This window comes from Rattus rattus, chromosome 3, assembly GCF_011064425.1.
Source record: "Rattus rattus isolate New Zealand chromosome 3, Rrattus_CSIRO_v1, whole genome shotgun sequence".
Classification (NCBI taxonomy): Eukaryota; Metazoa; Chordata; class Mammalia; order Rodentia; family Muridae; genus Rattus; species Rattus rattus.
The window spans coordinates 7,550,091-7,570,444 of NC_046156.1; the positions used below are offsets into that span (position 1 = coordinate 7,550,091).

The 20,354-nt window shown below is 41.9% G+C and overlaps 1 pseudogene; it reads left to right on the forward strand.

The window, feature by feature from the left end:
* The window catches only part of LOC116895213, a 51,105-nt pseudogene that overhangs the window by 5,857 nt on the left and 24,894 nt on the right, over positions 1–20,354 (forward strand).

Genomic DNA, 20,354 nt, shown 5'->3' on the forward strand with positions numbered 1-20,354 from the left:
ACTTGTGAACCCCTTTCCTGCATCGCTCAAGCACTGAGATCGCAGATAAGTATCAGCACACTTGGTTTATGTATGCTGGGATGAAACCCAGAGAGAGCCTCATCCATACCAGACAAGCACCCTTCCCACTAAGCCACACCCCAACCTGTATCAGCATGTGCTGGAACATGATTATCAAGCCAGGTGTGATGGGACATGTCTGTAATTCCAGCACTCGGGAGGCTGAGGCAGGAGAATCATAAATTAGAGGCAACTCTGGGCTACACAGTGAATTCAGCTCCAGCCTGAGATTCATAGTGAGATTTGCCTTTAAAAAACAAACACAACTCATCACTAACCAAAAATGACGTGAGAGTAGAAGGGGAGTCGTTTGTGTGGAGGAAGGGTCAGAGTAGGAGGGGCCAAGAGAGCATAATAGTGGAGGTTGAATATGACCAACATACAATATATACACATATGAAAATGTCACAATGGAACCAAATATGATAATGCAGATCAATATGGTCATTGTAAATGGAATTGCCAATAATCATTTAGTTATTATTTTTTAATTAATCAGATTAAGTTCTATAGAAAATAGTCATGATACAATGTAAATTTTAGGAATTAACATATAATTCCCTAATGCTAATCATTAAAAATTAATCATAATTTTTCAAACTTAGGTTCATCATTTGGAAACAAAAGATCTTACACTACACACAAAGCTGCATCTAATTTTCCTGTTGGTACGAGCTCGTCTTCTGCACAAGATATCACGTATCCACATACGTTTAGAACTCCGTTATCTGCTGGAAATCCCCAGAGATCATATAAAGGTTGGACACCACAAGTAGGACTTTCAGGTAAATCTTGAAAATGTTTTAAGTTTCATAATTATAAGTTGGGTGGTGAGTTTATTTGAGGCTCATCTGTCACTGATAGAGAGGCAGAAAGCAGGTATATCATTGACCCCTGTGCACCTCAGGGCAGGCTAGTATGCCATGAGCCTTCTGGTCTTGTTTGTTAATCTTGGTTATTAATAAATGCAGCCTTGTATTATTTGAACCTTTTCTGACCCAGAGGGAAATCTCACTGTGGTGATACTTATGAAAACTTGACCCTAATAGATTTTTTGAGTGTTTTGTCACTGAATTTTTAAACTAAAATGTACTCAATTTTGTTGAGGGATCAGGAGTGAGTAGGTATTTGTGCACACCACCTCCTAAGGCATACTGTCTAAAAGTATGTCTTGGCTACATGATATGCCTTTTCTGAGAAGGTAAGAACAAACGTCTGTTCACCACAGATACTAAAAACAAACCAAAGAAATGACCACACCCAAGCCTAGCTTGTTGAAGTCCTAAGATTTGGGGCAGGAACATGGATAACTCAGAGCAGCTGCCTCTCAGAACAGCTCCCCCAGCCAAGAGAGAGCTGTGCTCCTGAAGTTTGACCTGCAGACAGCTGCACCTCACCTCTCTCTTTCTCCTGAAGAAACTGCTCCTGCTTATACAACCTGAGAAGAAATGGAGTCTCCAGGAGGGAATGCTTCATTCTGACAGAGGAACACCTACATAACATATATGCATACATTTTAAGATGCTACTGTTTTGTTGTTTTTATGGTCTTGAAGAAAGGGCCTTTCTGAGTAGTCTGGCTGTCCTGGAATTCATTTCATATACAAGGCTGGCCTTCAACTCAAAGATCCTCCTGCCTCCGCTTCCTGAGCACTGGGTTAAAGGCATAAACCCTCATGCCCAGCTGCTACATTGCTTTTTAGAAGTATGTAGTGCTATATGATGGCATTTCAGTGGAGACATACTGCATCTAGGATAGCACCGCCATCACTGTCATTATAATGAGGGGAACATCCTGTCACCTAGTGTTGTCATTATGCATTCTAAGATGATTTACATGTGTTTAGATGCAAATGCCCAGGCACCTACTGGGGGCCAGCTCTTCCACTCACATCCAACCACAGCAGTCTTAGGATCTTTCTGTTATTATACTAGAAATTATATAGAAATTACACTATACGTGTGTGTGTGTGTGTTGCTTTACATATATAGCTTTATACACACACACACACACACACACACACACATTTATTTGTTTTGTGTTTATTACATTCATCTTTCTGGGACTCCTACAACAAATACTACATTTATTTTCTTATCTGAGGCCTCTCTGCTTGTCTCACCCCTAGCCATTCTTTCTAGTCTTTTCCTTCAGTCTCTGTGTGTCTTACACTTCTCACATCTGTATGCCATTTGTAAGGACTAAGGTCATTCAAATGACCTCACTTAATACTAACTACCCCTATAAAGGGCAGATATGTTTTTCAGATCCAGGTAAATGAGGTCACACTTAGGTGCTGGGGACTAGAATGCTGAGGACACAGAGAAGCCATAGAATCCCGTACCACACTCACTGTTTCTAGTATTCGTGCTTCTGCATTGCTATCAGATCAAGGATAAGAGTGTGGGCATCACCATAAGGGCTGCTTGGCATCTATGCAGCCACTGATTCCAGACTCTCACATACCTTCTCACTTCCCCTCTGCATCTCTGCCATCCTAAGCATTCGTCTGTACACTTGAAGCTTTATACATGCTATTGATTCATTTTTATTCATTTATTTTTCATTCATTCATATTCTTACTAATGCAGAATATTAAACCCAAGTTCTTACCAGGGTAGGCACTCTGCCACTGAGCTAATCTCTCAGTCTTCTTGGAAATTAATTGAGTAAAGAGAATTGTATATTTGATAGGATTTTGTAATAATTAAATGAACGTAAGTAAATAACTTCAGATGTCCTTGACACATAAGGATTTAGTGAGTGCTGGTGCCCACAGCCGTGCATGGACAGTCGCACAGTGTATTTATTTGCTGCTCATGGCCAGCTCTTGAGTTAGACATTATACTTTTCACTTTAAAGTTAGTTAGTATGAGATAATTTTAGCACTTACAGAGAAAAGTGAACAATAAGTATTTTAACACCAAATTAAAAATTCCATTAATGACTTTATTTTAATAAAATTTAAAATAAAAGTTAGGTGATGATGGCACATGCCTTTGATTCTAGCACTTGGGAGGCAGAGGCAGGTAAATTTATCATCTGTGTATTCCTCAGCCCAGGAATTAGAAACCTGTAGCCAGATATATGGACAGCTACCTCTGAGTTTGCCAAGCCTTAATTTTACACTAGATGATAAATTTACAGTGCTTTATTTCGAAGTTTGTTTGACTGGGTTATTATTGTTGTAGTAGTGGTGGGGTTTTTTTTGTTGTTGTTGTTTTGTTTTTGTTGTTGTTGTTTTCTGTAGCTCTGGCTGTCCTGGAACTTTCTCTGTAGATCAGGCTGGCTTCAAACTCAGAGATCCACCTGCCTCTGCCTGGCAGACAGCAGTTGGTAGTGTATGCTTGGAATCTCAGCACTTCTTGCGGGAGAGACAGGAAGATTGCCACAAGTCGGAGACCAGTTTGATCTCCTCAGCAAGTTCTGGGTAGCCAGGGATACACAGCCTATCTAACAGTTAAGGCAAATAAAAATCCCTTAATGTGACGTTAAGCTTTGATACAACACTTTATTTTATTAAATAAAATAAAGTAAATAAAATAAAAAAATTAAATAAAAATTAATCATTTTATTTGTTTTTGGAAAATGAAGTTTTTTTATTTTTGAAAATAAAGGTTCCTTCAGGATGTTATGTTATTAGCTAGACATGGCACCTATATAAGGCCAGCACAAGGTCAAGGCAGCAAGATGAGTCACCACTCCTGAAGGCAGGACTGAAGGCAGCACTAACGGGGCTCAGGAGACAAAGGAGAGGGTGTGGTTGTGGAAGGAGACATGGCTTAGGAGTCAGGGTGTTCATGGAGTGAGACAAGGGCCAGGGCATGTGGGTATGAGCCGTATACACTGTGTGCATGTATGGATGACATTATTAAAGAATAAGCAAAAGATATAAAACCCACTAGACTTAGGACTTTGAGAACTTCAATGAAGGAGTTATAGGCAACCATTAACATTCATCTGCGTTCTTCATGCCAACTGCCTCCAGCCACATCCTCTGCGGTGTCTGCACATGCCCCGTCAGTCATTGTAGCAGTGGTGGAAGGAAGAGGGCTGGCTAGAGGCGAGATAGGAATGGCGAGCATCGATTTAAAAAGCCCACAGATTATGTTGTCACAGTTTGCAGACAACACAACATATGCAAAGGTAAGCTTTTTTTTTTTTTTTTTTTTCTTTTTCTTTTTCTTTTTTTTCGGAGCTGGGGACCGAACCCAGGGCCTTGTGCTTGCTAGGCAAGCGCTCTAACCACTGAGCTAAATCCCCCAACCCAAGTAAGCTTTTTTTACAACTTGTAAATTTGAAGTAATTCTATATCCACATACAAAAGACAAAAACCAACCAACAAACAAAAAACCCATTAATCTTGTATTGAGAATAAATATTTGAAAAACAGATTAATTTTGAGTTTAAACTACTAGAAGCCAATGAGTAAAATATGACCTATCTTTCTGGTACTTTAAATTTGTACATAGGTATAGATGTTTATTATATCATCATTTAACATATATTTTGACTGAAACATTAAATTTAGACTGTTGGGTTTTAATCTGTGCATTTTAACAGTTTACTTTTTAGAATGTAAAAACTACTTTGGAAACTGCTAACATTTAGAAAATGGTTATTTTAATAATTTCAGGTGATCACTAAACTCCAAGTTTTATCACCTTTGGAAATAATAATGTCAAATACTGCTTGTGTTGTGGGAAATTCAACTAAGTTATTTACTCTGATCACAGAAAATTTTAAGGTAAGAAATTTTCATTCTGGTAGCATTCAAAATATAATTGTTTAGAGTACATGCCATAGTATTACAGGAAGAAGTTGTTTGACTAAGAGCCTAAGGTAGTCAGTTAATGCAGATTGTAGTCTAAGATATTACTATAGACCATAAAAATGATGGTGGGTGTGCTTGATTTGGTGCCAGGGTTTTACCTTAAAGCAGGAAAGAAAACTGCTTGGTGGTTAGAGGTGTTCTAGTTTATGTCTTCCGCTGTGATATAACACTCTGACCACAAGCAACTTGGGGGAAGAAAGGGCTTATTTAACCATTACAAGGTCAGGCCAGGTGTGCTGCCACACATCTTTAATCCCAGGGTAGCAGAGGCAGGAGGAGGCCTGAGCTCTAGGCCACCCTGGTCTACATAGTGAGTTCTGTGATAGCCAGGGCTATGTAGAGGACCCTGTCTCAAAACCTAACAAAATTTAAATATTGCAGGGGAAAGTCCATTATTGCAGGGATGTAAAGGCAGGAATTTAAGAGCAGAGTGCGAGTGGACTCACGCTGCCTGCTTGTTTTCTTTTGGCTTTCTCTTGCCCTATGTAGTTCAGGACCCCCTGCCTAGGGAATGGTGTCACTCATAATGGGCTGTTACTCATAATTTCTCATTAAAAGCAATCAAGACAGTCTCCCTGTAGACATGTCCATAGATCAACCTGATAAAGACAATTCTTCAATTGAGCTCTCTTCCCAGATGATTCTAAGTTGTGGCAAGTTGGTATTTAACATCGGCCATCACAGTTGTTTCAGAATATACAAGGGACAGATGCAGACCCTCAGCGAAAGCCCTGTTTCAGGCAAGCTGAAACTGAAGTTCTCCTGGTCGTGGGGGTGGCAGCAAGTGTGCTTTCCTCCATGTGGGGGAATTGTTTGGGCTTACTCTAGTTTACACTCCTTTTCAGCCTGCCACTGTAGCAGGGACTGTGACAGAAAACCACTGAGGACAGCTCAGTCAGAGCCTCTTCCCTCGGCTCATCTGTCTTGTCAATGGTGGTTGTGCTTCCAAACAGCTGGCAGTAGTGCAGGTGGAATAATCCCTAAAGGTGCAAGTTATCATCCAGATGCACAGTGTTCTGTTGCACTTGCAGACTTCCCAAGATGAGGCTCCAGGTCTGCTGGGCTCTTTCTCATTCATTGTACACCCAGCCCCTGCAGCCCTCAAGTTTCTTGGAACTCTTAAAGCTCCCACATGACTCAGCTGGTGTCTATGATGTTGTTCTGAGACAAGACCTCGCTATGTAGCCTGGCTGCCTTGAACTTGCTTTGTGTTTCATGTTTGCCTCAAATTTAGACATCTGCTAGGCTCTGCCTATGCTGGGATTAGAAAGTCATGCCCTACATGCTGTTTTGATTAGGCCTTCTAGGCCTTGGCTGTAAATAGCAGAAATCCAACTTAAACTAGTTTAATCAAGAATGAGCATTATTAGGCTTCATATTTCCTGTTGTCAAAATAAGGCAGACTCTAGTACACATGTTAAGGACAGACCCAGTCAGTAACGGCCTGTTGGTGTAAGGCCCAGGTAAAATATTAAGGCACAGATGGAACGTTAAGGCCTAGGTAAGTTTCTTGGCTTGCCTGCCATTATAAGGAGACTTTTTCATATGTTTTTATTGTTACTAGAAAAGTTTTTAATGCCAAGATTGTTTTCATATTTTGTTATGTTTTGTGCCCTTGGACACCAATTATGATAAAAGTCAATAGAATGGTTTTGTATAGTGTCTTAGGGTTTTACTACTGTGAACAGACACCATGACCAAGGGCTACATTTAATTGGGGCTGGCTTACAGATAAGAGATTCAGTCCATTATCATTAAGGCGAGAACATGGCAGCATCCAGGCAGACATGGTACAGGAGGAGCTGAGAGTTCTACATCTTCACCTGAAGGCTGCTAGCAGAATACTGACTTCCAGGCAGCTAGGATGAAGGTCTTAAACACCATGCCCACAGTGACACACCTACTTCAACAAGGCCACACCTACTCCAAAGGGCCACACCTTCTAATAGTGCCACTCCCTGGGCCAAGCATATACAAACCATCAGATTCCTCTTCCTGGCCCCCATAGGCATGTTCAAACATATAAGTCTGTGGGGCCATATAACTAAACATAGCACAATGCAAAAATATATTTAGTCCAACTTCAAAAGTCCTCATAGTCTATAGCAGTCTCAACAATGTTAAAAGTCCAAGGTTCAAAGTCTCTTCTGAGATTCATCCAATCACTTAACTGTAATCCCTAAGGCAAGACAGGAAACAGCTGGGCAACTATAAACTTTGCATCCATCTTCATGTCTGATGTCAGAGCAGTTTTCAGGTCTCCAACGTTTTCATCTTTGTTGACTTCAAGAAATTTCTTTCTCGGGGAGTAGGGGAGAAAAAAAAAAAAAAAAAAAAGAAACTTCTTTCTCCTGGGCTGGTTCTACTCCCTGTTAGCAGATTTCCTCAGCAGATAGATTATGGTTCTAGCATCTTGAACTTCAGTGTTACACCTTTTGTTTCAGTGTCTAGAGTCACACATGATCATCTGGACTCCTCCAAAGGACTGGTGACACTTCTCCAGCTCTGCCCTATGTAGCACTCTAAGCTCAGGTTAATCCACTCCACTGCCACTGCTATACTCGGTGATCGTCCCATGGTACTGGTGTCTCCAACACGCCGGGGAACTAGGCTTCACCAATAGCCTCTCATAGGCTCTCTTTATGGTGTGAAGCCTCAGTTCCTTTGCATGACCCCTTCAACTGGGCCATCAACTGCAGCTGAGGCTGCACCTTCACCAATGGCCTTCCATGGTCTCTCACAGTGCCCAGCCTCAGCTGCTCTTCATGACCCCTTCATGCCTTCAAAACCAGCACCACCTGGGTGATTCTCACACATTACCAAGTACAGCTGCAACTCAAGGCACAACCTTGGCTCTCTCTGGAACACAGCTTCTTTGTGCTCTCAGGAAAGACTGCTCAGAAGATTTCACCTCAGTGATGCTGGTGTCTTCTGAGTCACCACTAATTTCTTAGCTCCAGCAAAGCAGCATCAGTTGTCCCAGTCGTCCCTTCTGTTTTTCACTCTAAGCCAGAGCCACATGGCAAAAGCTGCTGAGTTCTACTGCTTGCTGGAGCTGGGACATGGTCCCCCTTTTCTATTTCATTATCAGCAGCTTTCTGTTTTCCAACTCCATCACTGCCTAAGCTTGGCTATCCTGGAACTTCATGTGTAGACTGACTTTGAACTCAGATCTGCATGCCTGTCTCCTAAATACTTGGACTAAAGATGTAGTTCACCAAGCCTGGTTTCAGGTTTTTCTTCATCTAGAACTTGCTCTGTCCCAGTCTGGCCTTGAACTCTGAGATATGTTTGGCTTTGCCTCCTGTGATTAAAGGCTTGTACTACCATGCCTGGACCTAAACGTAGATGGCTGAGACCTTGCCCCAAGGTCACTACTCCCTTAATTCAATTTAATGTCCTTGAACACAGGATTCAACTCCATTTCACTTCCTGGTGCCCCTTTAATATGCAAACCATATATTTTATATCTTCCCTTTCTCAGCTTGCTATGCTTATTCAGAACACTCTTCAGACTTAACCAGAGAACAAAGTTTCTGCTGGCTTTTTTGAGATTTTCTCTGTCAAGGTAATTAGTATAAATTTCTTCACCTTAGCCTCAGCTAGACTATTCATATGGGGAGTTTGGGGGGGCTGCAAAAACAGCCACATTCTTCACCAAAATACCACAAAAATAGTCTTTAGGCCACATACTGAAATTCTTCTTCACTGAACCATCTTGGGTCAGTTCTGCACAGTTCAAATCACTCTCAGTAACAAAGACTTCCATATTCCTACTAGGATGGCCCGTTAAGCCCCATTTTTACAGGTTTTTTGTTTTTTGTTTTTGTTTTTTTTTTTCAGAGCTGGGGACCGAACCCAGGGCCTTGCGCTTGCTAGGCAAGCGCTCTATCACTAAGCTAAATCCCCAACCCGTTAAGCCCCATTTAAAGCTTCCCACTGCTTTCCAAATCCCAAGTCCCCAAATCTACATTCTTCCAAACAAAAGCAGGGTCAGGCCTGTCACAGTAATACCCCGTCCCTTGTACCAACTTATGTCTTAGGGTTTTACTGCTGTGAACAGACACCACGACCAAGGCAACTCTTACAAAGAACGTTTAATTGGGACAGGAAGGTTTAGAGGCAGGAACATGTCAGCACCCAGGCAGGCATGGTTCAGAAGGAGCTGAAAGTTCTACATCTTCATCTGAAGGCTGCTAGCAGAATACTGGCTTCCAGGTAGTTAGGATGAAGGGCTTAAAGCCCACACCCACAGTGACACACCTACTCCCAACAGGGCCATCCCTTCTAATAGTGCCACTCCCTGGGCCAAACATTTACAAACTACTACATATAGTCTAATAAATTTAGACCCAAACCAACCACCCAACAGCACTTTCTGGACCTGTGTATAATATAAGCTTTTATGGTATAAACTGTCCCTGGGATGGATCTCAACATAGCAGAGACACCTGAACCAATACAAGAAGCTGTTTGGAATAAGACTTCAATTTTGAATAGTGGTCCAGCAAAATTTAAGTTCCCAAGACCTCCCTGGAAACTGACATCCTATTGACAGAAGGAGACATGTATGTGTGTAACTGACATCCTGGTTGGCAAGTTAAGACATGAATGTTAGACAAGTCCCGTCCTGGTAGACGTTAGGACATGAATATTAGGTAAGACAAGCCCCAACCAATGGGAGCAGAATATTCACAACAAGACATGTTCCTAAGGGAATCCCTGTTCCCTAAATCCTGATTGGTGAAATAACATGGCACAGATGTTTGTGGATTGGGATTTAAAGACCCTGTAGGTTCTGAATTCAGGCTCATGGTTCAGTTTCCAAATCTGGACCAGGACTGTAGTGCCCAATAAACTATCCCTGTCTGGGGTTGGGAATTTAGCTCAGTGGTAGAGCGCTTGCCTAGAAAGTGCAAGGTCCTGGGTTCAGTCCTCAACTCCACAAAGACTATCCCTGTCTGATTGAGATCAGTGTGTGGTTTGTGAGGTGATTCCTGGACCCCAGTAGCTAGATGAGGAGAAGGAGCCTAGTTTGAACCAAACTCAGATTTGTTTTCTGCAGTGAATAGGAATTTTAATGGGAAAGTAAAGGGTCCAGAGAGGGTAGAGAACATGGGCTAACAAGAGTCGAGAAGGTAACAGAGACAGCAGAGGCTTGATGTATGTGAACCACCTGGATTTGCTAGCTGGCTGCTGTTGAAGTTAGTCTCCCACCCTCAGTACAGACAGCAGGTGGTCTTGAGTAGAGGGCTCAGAGGAATCCAAAGTTTGGTAAAGAAATCTTCATCAACTACCTTCTCACCCCAAATATTTTTTTCTATTATGTATAGGTGACTTGTGAGGTTTAGCCTCAGCCTTAGCTTTAACCCAAGAGCTTTCTGTTTATTGTAAACAAGATTGAATAAAATCAACCACAGGTCAAGAGGTGGAGCAAGTAACCAATTGACAGGGAGTGAACATAGGGAAAAAACATACAGAATTAGGAAGTCAGGAGAATGGATAGAAACACACTTAGGAAGTAGAAAGGAAGACATTCAGTTGGAAGGGTTTATGGGACAGTGGAGAAAGGAGAGAACTGGTTGGGTTTTTTTTTTTTGTTTTTTCTGTTTGCGGACGTCAGTTGATGACATCAGTAAGGTGAGCTGGGTGCTTTCTCTGCCTCTGGAGCTAGCAGGCTTTCAGCACAGCATCTGACTCCTGAGTCTTCATTTGATAGAATCAAATGTTTTGTGAGTTGTTTTAAAAACAACAATTGTTCATAAAAGAGTGATTGGTGATACTATCAGGGATGGGTTGTATGATGACAAGGGAGTCAATGGGAGTAAAGAAGCAAGCATGAAAATATTTCAGGCAAAGTATTCAAGTATTCAACTTGATGTGCTGTCGTTGTTTCTATTACTCACTCTGAGTGCCCTCTTAAATTGAAGCAGTATAGAATTGGAAGAGGCGAGCCTCCAGCATTAATGAAGGCTAACAGCTCTAAAAGTGGGTGATACATGAACATTGGAACAAAAGACTTGTGCTGTGGATTGTTGTGAAGTTGAGTGAGACACTTGAGGGGAGTCCTGGCATGTCCATTATGCTGAAGCCTCCCTAGTCTCAGCACACACTCCACAGTGCACACACTCCACAGTGCACACACTCCACAGTGCACACACTCCACAGTGCACACACTCCACAGTGCACACACTCCACAGTGCACACACTCCACAGTGCACACACACTCTGCAGTGCACACACCCACAGTGCACACACACTCTACAGTGCACACACTCCACAGTGCACACACCACAGTCTGTTGCTCCATCTTCCTTCCTTGCTGCGCTTTCTGAGGTGGAGAGAGAGGTTTCATGTAATGTAGGTTGGCCTCCAACTCTTGATCTTCTGGCCCTTAACCTGTGTGCTGGTCTAATCACCCTTCCCTTTATCCACCCTTCCTTTTTTACAAAGCAATTGGTTCACACTTTTATTTTTTCCATCTGCTTCATTAAATAAAGGGTGCCACTTATCATTGGCCAATTACCCCAGGCCACCTTGACCAAGTCTCTAAATAAACAAATAAACCAAATAAAAAAAAAAATGCCCAGGGCCACTATATACACTTTTGAATAACTTGTTCCATGGAAGTTGGAGCTCCTGGGTTTGACAGTGGAGCCGATGATTTCACCATTGCCCTGCCTAGATCTAAAGCAGTGCACCTTTTCTCAGTTACTGCTCCTTACCTGAAAACCTGTGTGATGTTTCCGTAGGCACACTTCCTACATACGAGACGTGTGTATCATTTTATTACTGTCCTTAATATATTCAACTAGGTTCATAAGTAATGTCGAGGCTGAGAACTATGAAGGTACTGTCATTCACAGAAAGTTGGGTAGCCATTTTCTTTCTTTTTCTAGACCAGCATCTCACTGTGCAGCTCAAGCTGTCCTTGAATTCATAATTTATAGCAGGCAGCTCAATTCACAGAGATCCACCTGCCTACCTGTGAAGTGCTGGGTTAAAGGTGTGCTCCACTACTCTCAGTTTCCATTTTCATTTTTATAAATGAAAACCTTTATTTAAATATTGGAAACAGTAAACTAATTTTCTATGATATTTAAGATATCCATTCCTTAATATTTCTGTGAAGTGTTTTGAAATCAGAGTTATGGGGCTGGAGATGGCTTAATGGTTAAGAGCACTGACTGCTCTTCCAGAGGTCCTGAGTTCAATTCCCAGCAACCACATGGTGGCTCATTATCATCTGTAACGCAGTTCTGGTGTATCTGAAGACAACTACAGTGTTCTCATATACATTAAATAAATAAAAATATTTAAAAAGAAATCAGAGTTATTTTTTGTGCAGGTTGTTTTTAGGACAGGCTGTTTTCCTGCTTTGAACTCATGAAAATCCTCCTGCCCCAGCTTCTCTAGTGTTGAGATTATAGGTATGATTCACTAGACTTAGACAAGAGATCGGCATTGAAGCATGCTATTTAATGATTTATTTTAAAATGTCCTTCAGAACGTTAATTTCACTACAGTCCAAAGGAAATACTTCAACGAAACAAAGGGCTTAGAGTACATTGAACAGTTGTGCATAGCTGAGTTCAGCTCTGTCCTAATGGAGGTTCAATCCAGGTGAGTTACACCCCTTCCAATGCTGCTTCTCCAGGGGAGACCTCTTTGTCTTTGTATTACTACATCTAGGGCACTTCCTGGCTCAAAATGTACATCCAGTTATTACTGACATCAGGAGTTACTGAAACTTATGGATAAGGTGTATATTCTGGTTTAAGTTGGATTTTTCTCCAAATGAATTGTAATTTATTGCTCTAATAGTTGCTACCCATTTACTTCATAGCGAAAGGTTTTGATTGGCTACAGGATGCGAGAAATGTGAGTCCTAGAAGAGAGACATAGTTGGCCAAGCCGGGAGGAATACAGCCCATAGTTGTAATCTTAGCACTTTAGGGAGTTGAGGCAGGAGGATTGCTGCAAGTTTGAGGCCAGTTAGAGCTATGTAGTAAGTTCCTGGCTAGTCAGGCCTAAAAGTGAGAATGTCTTAAGGAAGGAAACTATGTTCTCCTCCACCTCCTTTTCTTCTTCTTCCTTCTCTTCTTCCTTCTCTCCCTCCTCCTTTTCCTCTCTTCCTTCCTCCTCCTCACATTGTATACCCCCAACCTTCCGTCTCACTGTATTGCCTGGCTGAGCTGGAACTTGCTGTGTAGACCCAGATTGGCCCTGCCTCCTAAGTGCTGGGATTTAAAGGCGTGCACTACTGCGTCCTTTTGCTGGAATGTTGTCTTCTAATACACAGTTTGCTAACGTAAGCTATCCTGAAAATCTGAATTTCAAAAGCTGCCTTTATAGCTGAGCATGGTGGCTCATCTGTAATCTCAGAACTTGGAAGATAACACTCAAGGTTGTGGTGGATTCAGGCAGCTCTAGACTAGACTGCTCTAAAATCAAATGAACATTTATTTATCCATTGTTAAAAGCAATCTAATATTATTTATTTAGTTTCCAAAATTGGCATTCCTTCAATGTTTTTTCCTTTGGATTTAAGAACTATGGTCTGAATGTTCGAATTTTCATGATATTCAGGGTAATTAAATCTCTTTTACAATACAGCTGTTTATTTATCCAAGTTTTCTATTTGCTTTGTGGTCAATCACAGGTATTACTGCCTTGCAGCTGCACAGCCTTATTAAAATATGTTGAATTTATTCAAAATTCAATTATATGCACCTAAACTGCTAAAGATTTATTTCCAAGGTAGTGAGCATACCATGATAGATTCATCATCAGCCCCAAAAACCTGGAGCTGTTAGTTAATAACCAGGACTACAGGTAAAGACAACCCAGTGTCTTCCTGAAAACACTGAATGTCATGTTGTCAACTTCTGGGGTTAGTTGTTTGAAAGTTCTTTAAATTATTGGTGGAAAAACGGTAAATAAACATTTAAATCATTGCTGTGTTGTTGCTGAATCAAGATTTTCACAAAAGCAGGTTTTCAAAAAGAATCGTGTTTACTAATCGACAAAAAGTAAAACCTTAGTTGCCAAGACGGCAAAGGACCATAATCAAAAGATGGCATGATTCCCTGTGTGGTCCTGGTTCCAGGAAGACACTGTGGCCTCCTTCCACAGGCGATGAGCTGGTTTTTAGCTGCAGGAGGTGGGGAAGCCAAGCCTGATGACGGGATTATCGCGGACTATCTTTGGCCTGAAACAGCCGATCCCATACCTCTGTGCTGTACTTACTACCCTCTGACAAACAGATAAAAACATTTTTGAAATGAATTAACAAACTGTTTTCTACTAACTAAAAAGGCCCAGAGTCATCAGACAGCATCTGAGTCCTGAAGTTGAAATTTCTCTGCTTTGCTGTTATCTCTGCTTAATAAGTCTGGCATCTTACAAATCCGCGGACAACACGTTCTGTTAAATAAAAATGTGTGAAACTAAGTCATCACATGGAATTTGGGGTAATTTAAATCATTCCTGGGCCATGGTGCTTATATTTAAGTTTAGTAACCCCTGTCTTATCTGCTATGAGATCAGAGGTGTGCCTTTGTGTGGACACCCAGTAAATTCATAGAGAGATGCTCACTGTCACTAGTCCAGGAGGAATGCAGATCATTTTAGCTGTCCTTGACACCACTAGCATATTCACTGGTGCTCTGCAGTTGTTTGGTATTGCCTCCTGGTGTTATAAGAACATAGAAAGCCAATGACCAACCTTCGGGTAATAATTTAAATTTTTTTTTTATAATGATTTGTGTGTGAGTGCATGCACATGCTCCCACATGCATACATATATATTCTATAACATGTATGTGGAAGTCAGTGGACAATTTGCAAGAGTTGGTTTCTCCTTTTTTTCCATGTGGGGTTGCAGAATCAAACTCAGGTCCCCAGGTCTTGTGGTAGGCACCATCACTCACTGAGTCATCATGTCATCACGATTATTTCAGATGACAATTTGATTGTCTGTCTCTCCCTATGCTTTGTTTTGTCCTTAGTCTTGACCAGTAGACTGATAAAAAACTATTGCATCAGCCACTGACCTGCAAAGCCCGTGAGTAGAACCACATCTGCCCTGTGTGCTCCCAGGGAGGATGCTGCTGACCTCGTTAGTCACATGTGGGTCAGTGATGGCACCACTGGGATCAGGAGACTCTCAGGCTGGGTGTGGTCCACCCCACCCCCCTCTGATATCAGCTCTTCAGAGGTGGAGACAAGTTCAAGGATGGCCTGTGCTGGGAGACCCTGTGTAAATAAATCACATAAGCATAAATAAAAATGTATCTGTTAGCCTTACTTGAGTCTTTACTGAGTTAGCATCCCCATGCAATTTGTCTGTATAAAGTTTGTGAATCATTGATGTAGATTATAGAATTATTTAATTTTGAAGTTAAAAGGAAAAGGATTTTTCTGTTTTTCCTTAATGAGATTTCCAACTTGTCTTTTGGAAGGAGTAATCACACTCTCTTTGGTGTTTTAAATTACACCAAGACTGCGGGAGGGAGCAGGAAGGCTGCCTCCAACATCTCCTGGGAGCCGTTGGTTGATGTGGAACAATGGCATGAGGCTGGACTGTGTCCAGGAGCTGCTCCAGGACGAGGAGCTCTTCTATGGACTCCATGCAGGGGAGCAGATTTTATTATTTACTTAGAGTCGCAATTTAGCTCCGGTCGGTCAGACCTTCCTGCCTAAGTCTCCCAAGTGCTAGGATTACAGGATGCCTATGCTGCCTTTTAACTAATCTCTTAAATTAAAATGTTGGCCAGCTTCAGGGTTTTGCTTAAGTTTCTGAAAGGTAGTTTTCTGAAGTTTTTAAATCTCAAAAACTTTTTTGTTTTTAATCTTTTAAAATGTCTGGTATGGTTTTTGCCTAGTGTATGTCAGTGCACTGTGTGTCTGATGCCTGCTGAGAGGCCAGAAGAGGGCGCTGGAATCACAGGTCAATCATGAGCTGCTGCAGGCTCAGATTTTGGAAGAGCAGACGGTACTTTTATTTTTTAATCACTAAGCACTCTCTCCACCTTCAGAAGAGGAGGTTTTAACCTTAGCCCTTTCTTTATTATTCACAGTAATATGCTGTTAGCTGTTTATCTAGCATTCTATAAATCCTAAGTGCCAAAATTTGAAGTTGTTTCACTGTGAAGTGGACCAAGCTCCAGCTTTTTAAATGTTTAAACTTCACTTTTAAATGCAGTCCGTCCACACTTTGCCTGTCCTTTACCCCTGCGTGACAGTTCTTCTGTGCCTGTCTGTTGCTAATTTCTTCATCTGCCTGCATCTCTGTCCAACTGGCTGCCTCCTGGGCTTGGCTTTGTGTGTTTGTGGGCTTTTGCCATGGGGACTTGGACTTCCCTCAGATCACCTTTCTGTATAGCTCTCACCACAGTTTCTTCTGTCTTTTTTTTTTTTAATTTATTCATTTATTATATATAAGTACATTGTAGCTGTCTGCAGACACACCAGAAGAGGGAATGATCTCTTTTACAGATGGTTGTGAGCCACCATGTGGTTGCTGGGAATTGAATAAGGATCTCTGAAGAGCAGCTCAGCCTCTAACCACCGAGCCATCTCTCCAGCCCCTTCTGTCTTTGCACAGTGGAAAGCTCACTGTCCTTTTCTTCAGCACATCCTGTCAGCTGCCACTTTGTCTCTAGTTTCCACAAGTGCACTGAGATGCTTTGTCCAAGGTACCATTTCAGGTGTTGCTTGCTCTCTGGATCCTTCTTACATCACCCTGTATGTTTGCTTTGATGTCATACATAGGCTGTCCTAAGAGGCTGCTTTGGGGTAAGTAGAGCCCTTTTACTGGTGTGTAAAAGCCCAGCTCTCTCAGCCTGGTGTGACTGCACTCCCAGAACTGCTTTGCAGGGGTCAGTAAAGCCTGGGAGTTTTCTGAAAGTCTCTAGGTCCCTTCCTTTCTGCCCCTCCTTGTCCTCCTCTCTTTCTCCCTTTCTCTTTTCCTTCATTTTATTTTCTCTTCCCTCTTTCTTTCCCCTCCCCTCTACTGTACCTTTGCCCTCTTCCCATCTTTCCTTTCTTAAAGACATATTTTTATTTATGTACATGTGATAGCATGAATTTATGTGTACTACATGCATGTAGGTGCCCTCAGAAACCAAGCGGCATTGTACCCTTTAAACCGGAGTTACAGCCCTTCTCATTGAGACAGACAGGATCTGCTATATAATCCAGACCCCAGCTTCAGATTGGCAAGTCTGCTGTGTGCTTGTATTGTGGGCAAGTGTGCCACCACCTTCAGCTGAAAAGTACATTCCTGTCACTTTTCCTGTCATTGCCCATACCCTCTTGGTTTGATTTGGTTGCACGCCCTGCACATGAAGACTTTCACATCATCAATCATGTATTCTAGCACTATCACCATCAAAGGCTTGCTGTTAAGTTTAGTGGGTTCATACATATATTCCCAGCCCAGAACTTTGAGTTATTCTTTGTGTGTTTGTATATGTATTCTTTGTGTATATGTATGTCACATGTGTGCTTGTTTATATGTGTGCATGGGTGTAGAAGCCAGAGATTGACTTCAAGAAGTTTCCTCAATTGCTCTCAGGCTTATTTATTGAGACAAAGAAGTGGGTTCTTTGAGAGGGACAAATCCTTTCTAGACTCTTAGTGGGCTTAACTGAGGAGCTAGCATCCCAGAAACTTAACAGTGTCCAAAACCACCTCAGACCACTGGCTTCAGGATTTAAGGAAATACAAACATGTTTACTAAGGAAATATAAGAACTCTCAAGAGTGTGAGTCCAAGGGAGGAATACATGGCTTAGCTGTGCTGTGCTGTGCTGTGCTGTGCTGTGCTGTGCTGTGCTGTGCTGTGCTGTGCTGTGCTGTGCTGACCAGTGGGTTTTATGTAGATTATGGCAGGGATTGGAGGAAGACTGACTGAGGTCATTATTATTGGGAGTGCTCATGTTTTTGGGAGTGGGGGACAAAGGGGAACATTGAGAGCTAAATTACACACAGCCACAGGCCTTAATGTATGTTCCTTGCCAAATGGGGAGTTAATACTTGTTCATTTAGGAGGGGCTATGTGCTACTCCAGGTAACACATGACCATAGTCCAGCTAAGCTTCAGATCCATCATGGACCTCAAGCAGGCTAGCTGTAGCCAGCCATGACTTTAACTTTTGTCCGACTGGGGAGGTGGCCATCCTGAGATCTCGTCTCTTTCCTGCCCTGTGATTATATAGAATGTATATAATCTGATACACAGGGTTTGGCTGTGCTTAAGTCGATACCTGACTTCCCTGTGACCTATGTTGTCTGTGCTCCAGTGAATGCCCCACAATGCCCTTGCCTGGATTGTTGTGTGAAGTTCAAGTGCTCACTTTCTGTTGCAGTCATATCAAGATTCACCACAGAGCAGCTGCTTTCTGTTTTGGTTTCAGGATTCCAAAGCAAGACACGTATGTGTTACAGGGCACCATGTGCTGTGCTGTGCTGTGCTGTGCTGTGCTGTGCTGTGCTGTGCTGTGCTGTGCTGGTCTTCATGAAACACAGCTTGTCTTGATGGACAGTGGGGCGAGGATATGAAAATGTCCTGGGTACGTGTGCCTCACTGATGGCCCAGATTAGTTTTATGCCTTAGGTAAAAGCATCTTTGGCAGTTGAAGAAGTAGTATATTTAAGCTAATCAAATATTTACTTAAATATAATTTATTTTTTCAACAAACCTATATATATACTATTTTCCTACTATATAAAAATTTATATTAGTTCTAAAGTTTTATATTGTTTTCTGTTGTATTTTTTTGTTTTTTGAATGGGTCCTGTAGTCTTGGCTGCTCCTGGAACTCACTATGTAGACCAGTCTACATCCACCTGCCTCTGCCTCCTGTGATGAGATTAAAGGCATGCTATCAGGTCCAGCTATATTGTTGTTCTTAAAGCAATCATCAAATGAACTTTGATTACTTTTTCAAGCATGCTTAATCTTAAAAATAAACCTCTCTGGATAATTTTCAAATTTAAGTAACCCCATAAAGATAAAGGGCATAATTACAGATAAATGACATAATAGATTATTTACATTCTTCCTTTTAGGGGTGAAATTGAAGGATATTTAATTACATGCATGTATATTGCACACATATACACACTTACTTGAAAAAAGGAGCTGTTTTACATTTCTGAAACTTGAGTGTGATGATTTGTATAAATTCACTGGTACCTAATGCATATTTGGGGAGTTTCTCTGTGCTTTGGAGAGCAGAGTCCTTTTGTAATAGAAGCATCAGGAGGTAGGAAACGCCTCCTGCTGACAGGCACCACATAGTTGGGAGTCTCCTTAAATGAGAGAAGATTGTATAATCCAGTCTATACACATGATGGTAGGAGAGAACCAGCTCCATAGCAGGGCTGTGGGGTTATCCCTCCTCAGTGTCTGGTAGCATTTGTGTGAAGCTTCGTTCTTCCTTCCTTACCCCTGTTACAGAGCTTTCAAGAACATGGCCATCAGTATCATACTCTGTAGAAAAAACTTGAATAAAATAGATGAGATGCAATTTCAATGGAATGGACTTTGTTAGTTGTGCCTCTCAAAGACTTTTGTAAACTTACTGTCATGCAGTTGCTCACAATGCCCCTTTACCTACTGTGTCTGTGGAGTCTTCCGTGGTGTGCTTGCAGACCATATGGTAATTTGAATGTGCCCTTCTCTGGTCCGCTAAGGGTTATCCCACTTTCATGGCTCTCCTCAGTTTTATGTACATTCTTCTGTTGATGGACCTTGACCAGGACCACCCCTGGGTAAGGTGGATTTGTCTATTTCCTCTCTTCTTTGCTTTTTGGTCTATTTGGTTGATCCTGTCCTAACATTCTAATGATGGAGGCTGAAGTCATTTGACCTAAAAACCCTTAAACCCTGCTGCCACCTTCCCCTCCTCCTCCTTCTTCAAAATTTATTTATTTTATATATATGAATACATTGTCGCTGTCTTCAGACACGCCAGAAGAGGGCATGGGATTCCATTACAGATGGTTGTAAGCTGGGAATGACCATGTGGTTTCTGGGAATTGAACTCAGGACCTCTGAAGGAGCAGTTAGTGCTCTTAACCTTTGAGCCCCTTAAAAACCCTCCTTATTTTCTAAAATGGATAATGTGATGGTTTGTATATACTTGGCTCAGGGAGTGGCACTACTAGAAGGTGTGGCCTTGTTGGAGTAGGTGTGTCACTGTGGGGGTGGGCTTTAAGACCCTCATCCTAGCTGCCTGGGAAGCCAGTGTCTAGCAGCCTTCAGATGAAGATGTAGAACTCTGAGCTCCTCCTGCACCATGCCTGCCTGGATGCTGCCTTAATGATAATGGACTGTAATCCAGCCCCAGTTAAATGTTGTCCTTTACAGGCATTGCCTTGGTCATGTGTCTGTTTACAGCAGTAAAACCCTAACTAAGACAGATAATTAGTGGCAGAATTGCTCATGCTGT